We start from the raw sequence: 6757 nt of genomic DNA on the forward strand, positions 1-6757 counted from the left end.
AAAATATAAATATATTTATTTCAATCTCTTTCTAGCTGTTAACCAGTGTATGTGTAGGTTTATGAAGGGATATAAGAAACACTTTTAAAAAAGAAATTGTGTCTACCAGAAGGAAGTCACAATCTAGTTAGAATACAGGAAAAAGTTTTGAACAGCAATAATACTTAAGAGCATTATATAACTGATAGTCACAAGTTTCCAATTTCAGTACTGATAATAATACAGTATTACAAAAATGTGCACATCATTTATTATTGGAACATCCCCTGTAGGGCACTGCAAAATGATATGGATTTTTAAGATAACTATTGACTTTTTTATGTAGAAAAAGCACTGGACTGCTATTAGTTTTTTCTACTACTAACTAACTAACCTGACCTAGCAGAGACACTTAAACCTCTCTGCTGTAAATCTCACTTGTAAAGAGAGGTAGTCAGATTAGATCATCTTTATGATCCCTTCCAGCTGTAAAATACAGTGATTCTACAGGAAAATTTATGTCTGAAAACTCAATGAACACACAGGCCTAAATAATACATGAAATTTTCTCATTTGTGTTAGGTAATTTGGATACTTGTCAGTGAAGAAGAAGTCAAAGTGGTGTACTAATATTGGGCAAGTTAAAAATACCAGTGCTATTTGAGCTAGAACACCATATGTGAGGAAACACAATAGGATGGAAATTGCTCATCCAAAATGTTATAGATGCGGAAAATTGTCAACACTTTTTTTCAAACCATAGGAAAATGCCAAAAATAATGAAGGTACAGTTGTATAACCTGCTAGGAAAGCTGAGGCTCAGGAAGATCCAGCTTCTTCTCAGTTCTTTCTTCAGTGATGGGATACAGGTGAGGCTCTTGAGAATATGGCAAAAGAACAAAGCACTCTCTAATTTTATTTATTGTTTTAAAGATAGGTTTTTTTTTTCTTTGCCTCATATACATGTGTTGTAGGGATTAAATGACAAAATGCATGCAGAGAACTTATCCTAGCACATAGTAAGCACTCATTAAAAGTTGGCGTTAGTATTCTTCCTATTCGTATAATTAGTAGGATAGAAAGTTCATCAAGTACATGCATTACATTGTCTTTATTTCATTACCTTAGACTCTAAGAATTTTATTAAGCCAAAATATACATTAATTTGAGGGCAATGGGAATGAGAAATGTTAGTGTTAGGTTTGTTCATCTTTGAGGATGGATAGGTTCAAATGAATTACAGATATGAAAGGGACTCTGAATTTTCCTCTGGTCTAAGTTCAAAGCTAATTGATTTATATCTCACTTTTAAGAGAGAAGGATTACTTTATATCTAACTTTTAAGAGAGAGGGATTACAAAACAAGTATGACATGTTACATCTCTTAAAAAGTAAAAATCTCTAGTATAAATCATATAGAGTACGCTGATATAAGTGATCCTGGATGTATACATGGGTATGTTCATATTCATAGAGATGTATAAATTAAAATCTTAAAAATTTTATGAAATTTCTTGAAATTTAAACAGTTACAGCCTGGGTTACTCCAAAATCATTGTTAGAAATCATTAGTTAGGAAATTCACCTGATTGAAGGAAGAAGACTGTATTTTATGAATTTGGAGGGTTCTAACCACCTCTATAACTGCATGATTCTAGGTTCATTTTGAAATAATCCAACTATGGTCACGTACATAGAGGCTGTATAACCAAAGGATGAATGAAAAGCTGGTCTTGGGTGGCTAAAACAGTAGAGGGCCATTTTGGTACTATAGAGGTTTTTTGTTTTTTTTAAAAAAAATATTTATTTATTTATTTTTTGGCTGCGTTGGGTCTTTCATTGTAGGATCTTTGCAGCACGCAGGATCTTTCATTGTGGCACGCGGGCTCCTCCCTTCGTTGTGGTGTGTGGGCTTCTCTCTTTTTGTGGCGTGCAGTCTTCTCTCTCTAGTTGTGGTGTGTGGGCTCTGTAGTTGTGGCACGCTGGCTTAGTTGCCCTGCGGCATGTGGGATCTTATTTCCCCGACCATGGATCAAACTGGCATCCCCTGCATTGCAAGATGGATTCTTAATCACTGGACCATCAGGGAGGTCTCTATAGTGGTGTTGTAAGTAGAGTGATTGTGTAGTAAAGATTTGTGAATAGCTATGGATATATAACTTCTTGAGGAAGGAACAATGCAAAATGAAACATGGTTGGGGTGTTACCATTATCAAAAAGTAAGGACACTAGTCTAAGCTCTCTACTTTTGATGGTTTTTGATGTCTTCTAGCTTCTTTTCTAGGCTATTTCCCTTGTTTTATTTGAAGACTTCCAGAGATGTAATCATCTTCCTTGAAGGTTGTTACCACATCTTATCTAATTATTGAGCAATCCAGTATGTACTGAGCACCTGTATGCTCTGGCCTGTTCTCACTGGACCATGGACTTTAGTTTATTCATTTGAGATTCTCAGCACCTAGAAAAGTACCTTGCAAACAATATGCCTTATGAGCAAAATTGTCCCAGAAAAATTCTTCTTTGTATCCTACAAAACATATATTACTTTTCATTTTTAAGTGTTTTTTATGGACACAGTCAATCATTGTCCAACAAATTCCTTAGAGAAGCTCCACATTTTAAAAATGGTAATTAAAACGACCTTTAAATTAAAAAGAATTTTTTTATTGAAGTATAGTTGATTTCTAATGTTTAAAACTACTTATTAAGCTAAGCAACTTAGATTCTTCAACTTCTGCCCATAAAAATCTGCCTTTGATCCCTTTGATACAAATTGCTATTCTCTGTTTTTTCCCTTGGGAAAAAGAACTAATATTTATTGAACTTCAGAGTTAGGAGACCTGAGTTTTAAGTCCTAGCCCTGTGATTAAAGTTCTGTGACTCTGGGCAAGTTACTTAAATTCTTTGAGCTTTAGATTTTGAATATGTCTCTTGTTAATCTTTAAAAAATAAATGAATAAGAAAAGACCCCAAAAGAGTAGAGATAAGAACTTCTCTTGTAGCGTTGTTATGTTAAATAAGATATGCATAAAGCACCTGGCACAAAGTGGGTACTTAATACGTATCATTTCCCACCACTCTTCCCCATCTTTACCCCTTGTGGAAGGTCACCCAGCTAGAAAGTGATATAGCTAGGATTGGGGTTTAGATCAGTCTCTCTTTTTTATACCTCATTGCCTCTACATCTAGTTTCTCTACCTCTTGCTTTAAACCATGGCAATAAAAATTGAACATAAAACTCTAAATAAAGTCTTCCTCATGTCACTATGGTATTATGAGAGTGGGTAAAAATAACTAGAAAGAGTAATATTGGCCAATGTTATAGGAGTGGAAGCCTTCTAGACAGGAAGGTGTGCTAGGGGAGGAGACCATGATAACCATTCAGTGATGGGGGGAGGGGGGTGTGAAAAGTGAAAGTTTGCACTATCTATTTGTAAAATGTCACCATACACAATGCATTCTGACAAATGTGCAGCAGTTAGAGCTGATGTTTAGGTGCCATTGTTGGTAAAACGAACAATAACAATCCAAGGAAAAGGACGCAATCACAAATCACCACCACTCCATGTAAACTCATGACTTCACAGGGCGCCACAATTTCAGACTATGCCAATGAACTGCTAAACAATAGTAATCATTGTGATATGGATGGTTTGTCTACCATATAGAGCTACAATAAATTAAAATTTTCTTTCCTTCTGTAGCAAAAGTGAAGAGTTAGGAGCGAACTTAAAGCTTCCATTTAAAGAAAAATGAAGACAGAATATACCTCAAAAGAAATCACAGTTGAGGTTTTAAATAGAAAAGTACAACACTTTTAATTAATAAGCTTTAGTTTAGTTTACCTCAAATACCTCCTAGACCTCTATCATTCCTTTCAAAATGGTATGGCGAATGAACATTTCACAAGTCATCACTCTTAAACTATTATTCTAAAATATCCTTTTCCCTGTATGTAATTATAATGGTATTATATGCTTCAAGCTATATTTAATTATTTTGGTATTTATAAGATTTGCAAGAGTTTGGAAATTTAGCCATGCTTTTTATCCTCTTATAGTAAGCCTGGAAGCAAACTATTTACCTATTTATCTGATTTAAGTCTTTCTTTTCTCCCTCCCTCCCTCCCTCTCTCCCTCTCTCTCTCTCTCTCTCTCTCTCTCTCTCTCTCTCTTTCTTTCTTTCATCTTCCTTCCTTCCTCCTTCCATCTTCCTCCCTTCCTTCCTTCCTTCCTCTGCCAACCTCTGAGGCTTTAATAATGGGTTGTAAGATTCAGGAAAAGAAATCTTACAGGATTTTCCTATATTTTAAGAGAACATAGGCAACATTAGAAAGAAACCTGGCACTTCTGCAAATTTTTTGCCAGGTAGAGAATAGATATGGGAAATATCACAGTCTTTATTTGGATAATGGCTAGTCAACCCTGTGAGGACTGCAGGGAAGACTTTGAGCCATTGTTGAAGGTAATGAGTTACCACAATGAACAAGGGCCTGGGCTTCCTTGTTGGAAACAAAGATTGGCCCAGTGTGACCTGTCTGAGCCTCTGTGCCTTTGGCTGTATGCTTAGCTACTAACATCTATCCTACTTGCAGCAACAAGGTTAAAGGAGCAGTTACACACAAAAGAGCTTTGTTAAACTGCCCTTTATTAAATGCATCAGTTGGGCCATAGCAGTGTCCTAACCTCACCCTCTTGGGGTTAGTTTCACAGGACAAGGCAACTCCCTGTGTGTTAAGTACAGTTTGTCTCAGCATGTACTTTGGCAACAGCCTCTCCTGCAAAACTTGCATTTGCTTTTGCTTTTTGTTTATATTTTAGGTTCTGCTTGTTTGTTGAGCCTGCTGATAATCCTCAGTTTAAGCCATATTTTATCTGTGTGAGAATATTCGGCCGAGAAGCTCATACGCAAGATAATCTGCTCCAAACTCATACTTCTCTCTCTAAAGACAGGCCACAATAGTATAGAAGATAAGACCAAATAATTACCTTTAGAGTTTTGTTTTAACTGGAATATGGGTTAATTAGGTTGGATGAGAATAGGAAGTCTCACTCATGGGAAAATATAATGATTCTAAGTATGTTATTTCCCTAGTGAATGGTTGAGGTTACATAAAATAAAATATATAGAAACCATATAATTTTATCTTGGGTGTACTTCATGGGGTTATATCCCAAACTTATTGTTTTCTTTCTGTCACTTTCTATTCATATATAGTAATATGAGACTTGTGATTTTTTTCTTTTTAAACATTTTATTTTAACCTTCTCTAAGAATTTTTTATACTTTTTTACTTAGATCCATTACAGTCTTTTTTTCTGAACTGAATATAGAGAGGACTGAAATTCTACTTCCTATTTTTAATATTCTCTTTGCTTCTCATTCAGTATTTCAAGGAATATAGCACAGTGGTCACAAACTGTGCCCAGGAGTTGGACCACCTGTTAGCAACATGACTTTGAGCAAGTTTATCTTTCTGAACCTTAATTTCCTCATAGTAAAGTGGTAATAATGACCGTACCTGCCTTCCTCATAGGCTAAAATAAGATGATGGTCCATAATACACTGCCTGCCACATGCTCGGTGCTCAGACACTGGTTCTCTATCAGCATTACCATCAGGATATAAATGTCTTCAAAGTTGAAATTGTCTCATCTTCTTCCTCTCTGTACACCCAGCCCCAGGCACAGTGCTTGTCATCTGGCACATTCTAAGTAAATGCTCCAGAATAAATGGCAAAAAAATCCAGTATGTTTTATACAGTCCCTGCTCTTTCTCTGCCAGCCCACTGGTTTCTCCCTGCTTCTGGAATTTTTTCACTGAGAGTTATGGGTACCAGAAATTGAACTCTTGGAGTATCCTAAGACTTTCATTTTTTTTTTGAGGTACAGTTGATGTACAATATTATATAAGTTTTAAGTGTACAACATAGTGATTCACAATTTTTAAAGGTTATACTCCATTTATGGTTATTATAAAATATTGGCTATATTCCCTGTGTTGTACAATATATCCTTGTAGCTTATTTATTTTATACATAGTAGTTTGTACCTCTTAATCCCTTACCCCTCTCTTTCCCCTCTCCACTTCCCTCTCCCCAGTGGTAACCACTAGTTTGTTCTCTATATCTGTGTGTCTTGTTCTGTCGTTGTTTTATACTCACTAGTTTGTTTTATTTTTCAGATTCCACACATAAGTGATATCATACAGTATTTGAGTATTTGCCTTTCTCTGTCTGACTTATTTCACTAAGCATAATACCCTCCAAGTTGATCCATGTTGTTGCAAACGGCAAAATTTCATTCTTTTTTATGACTGAGTATTTGTGTGTGTGTGTGTGTGTGTGTAGCATCTTCTTTATCCATTCATCTGTTGATGGACACTTAGGTTGCTTCCATATTTTGGCTATTGTAAATAATGCTGCTATGAACATTGGGGTGCATGTATCTCTTCGAATTAGCGTTTTCATTTTATTCCAGAGAGACCTTTGTGTTTAGGCAAGAAAGGTTTTATTGTTTTAATCAGACTGCATATTTTTCCTTGGGTGTTATTTCAGCTGTCTTTTCCTTTGGACTTCACACTCTCAAGAGGCATGAATCTTCGTCTCAGCACAGGCCCCAGGTGTCTCACAGCTCCACAGTTTTGATCCTCTGGTCCAAAGAGTGTATTCTTTTACCACAAGCCATCCTAATTTCTGCTTTGCTCTGTTTGTGGATATAGTTATACTTATCTGGGCTGCTTTCCCTTCTTTTGGGGGTAAGGAATTTATTTTCACCTT

Source organism: Balaenoptera musculus, chromosome 13 (assembly GCF_009873245.2).
Source record: "Balaenoptera musculus isolate JJ_BM4_2016_0621 chromosome 13, mBalMus1.pri.v3, whole genome shotgun sequence".
NCBI classification, from domain to species: domain Eukaryota; kingdom Metazoa; phylum Chordata; class Mammalia; order Artiodactyla; family Balaenopteridae; genus Balaenoptera; species Balaenoptera musculus.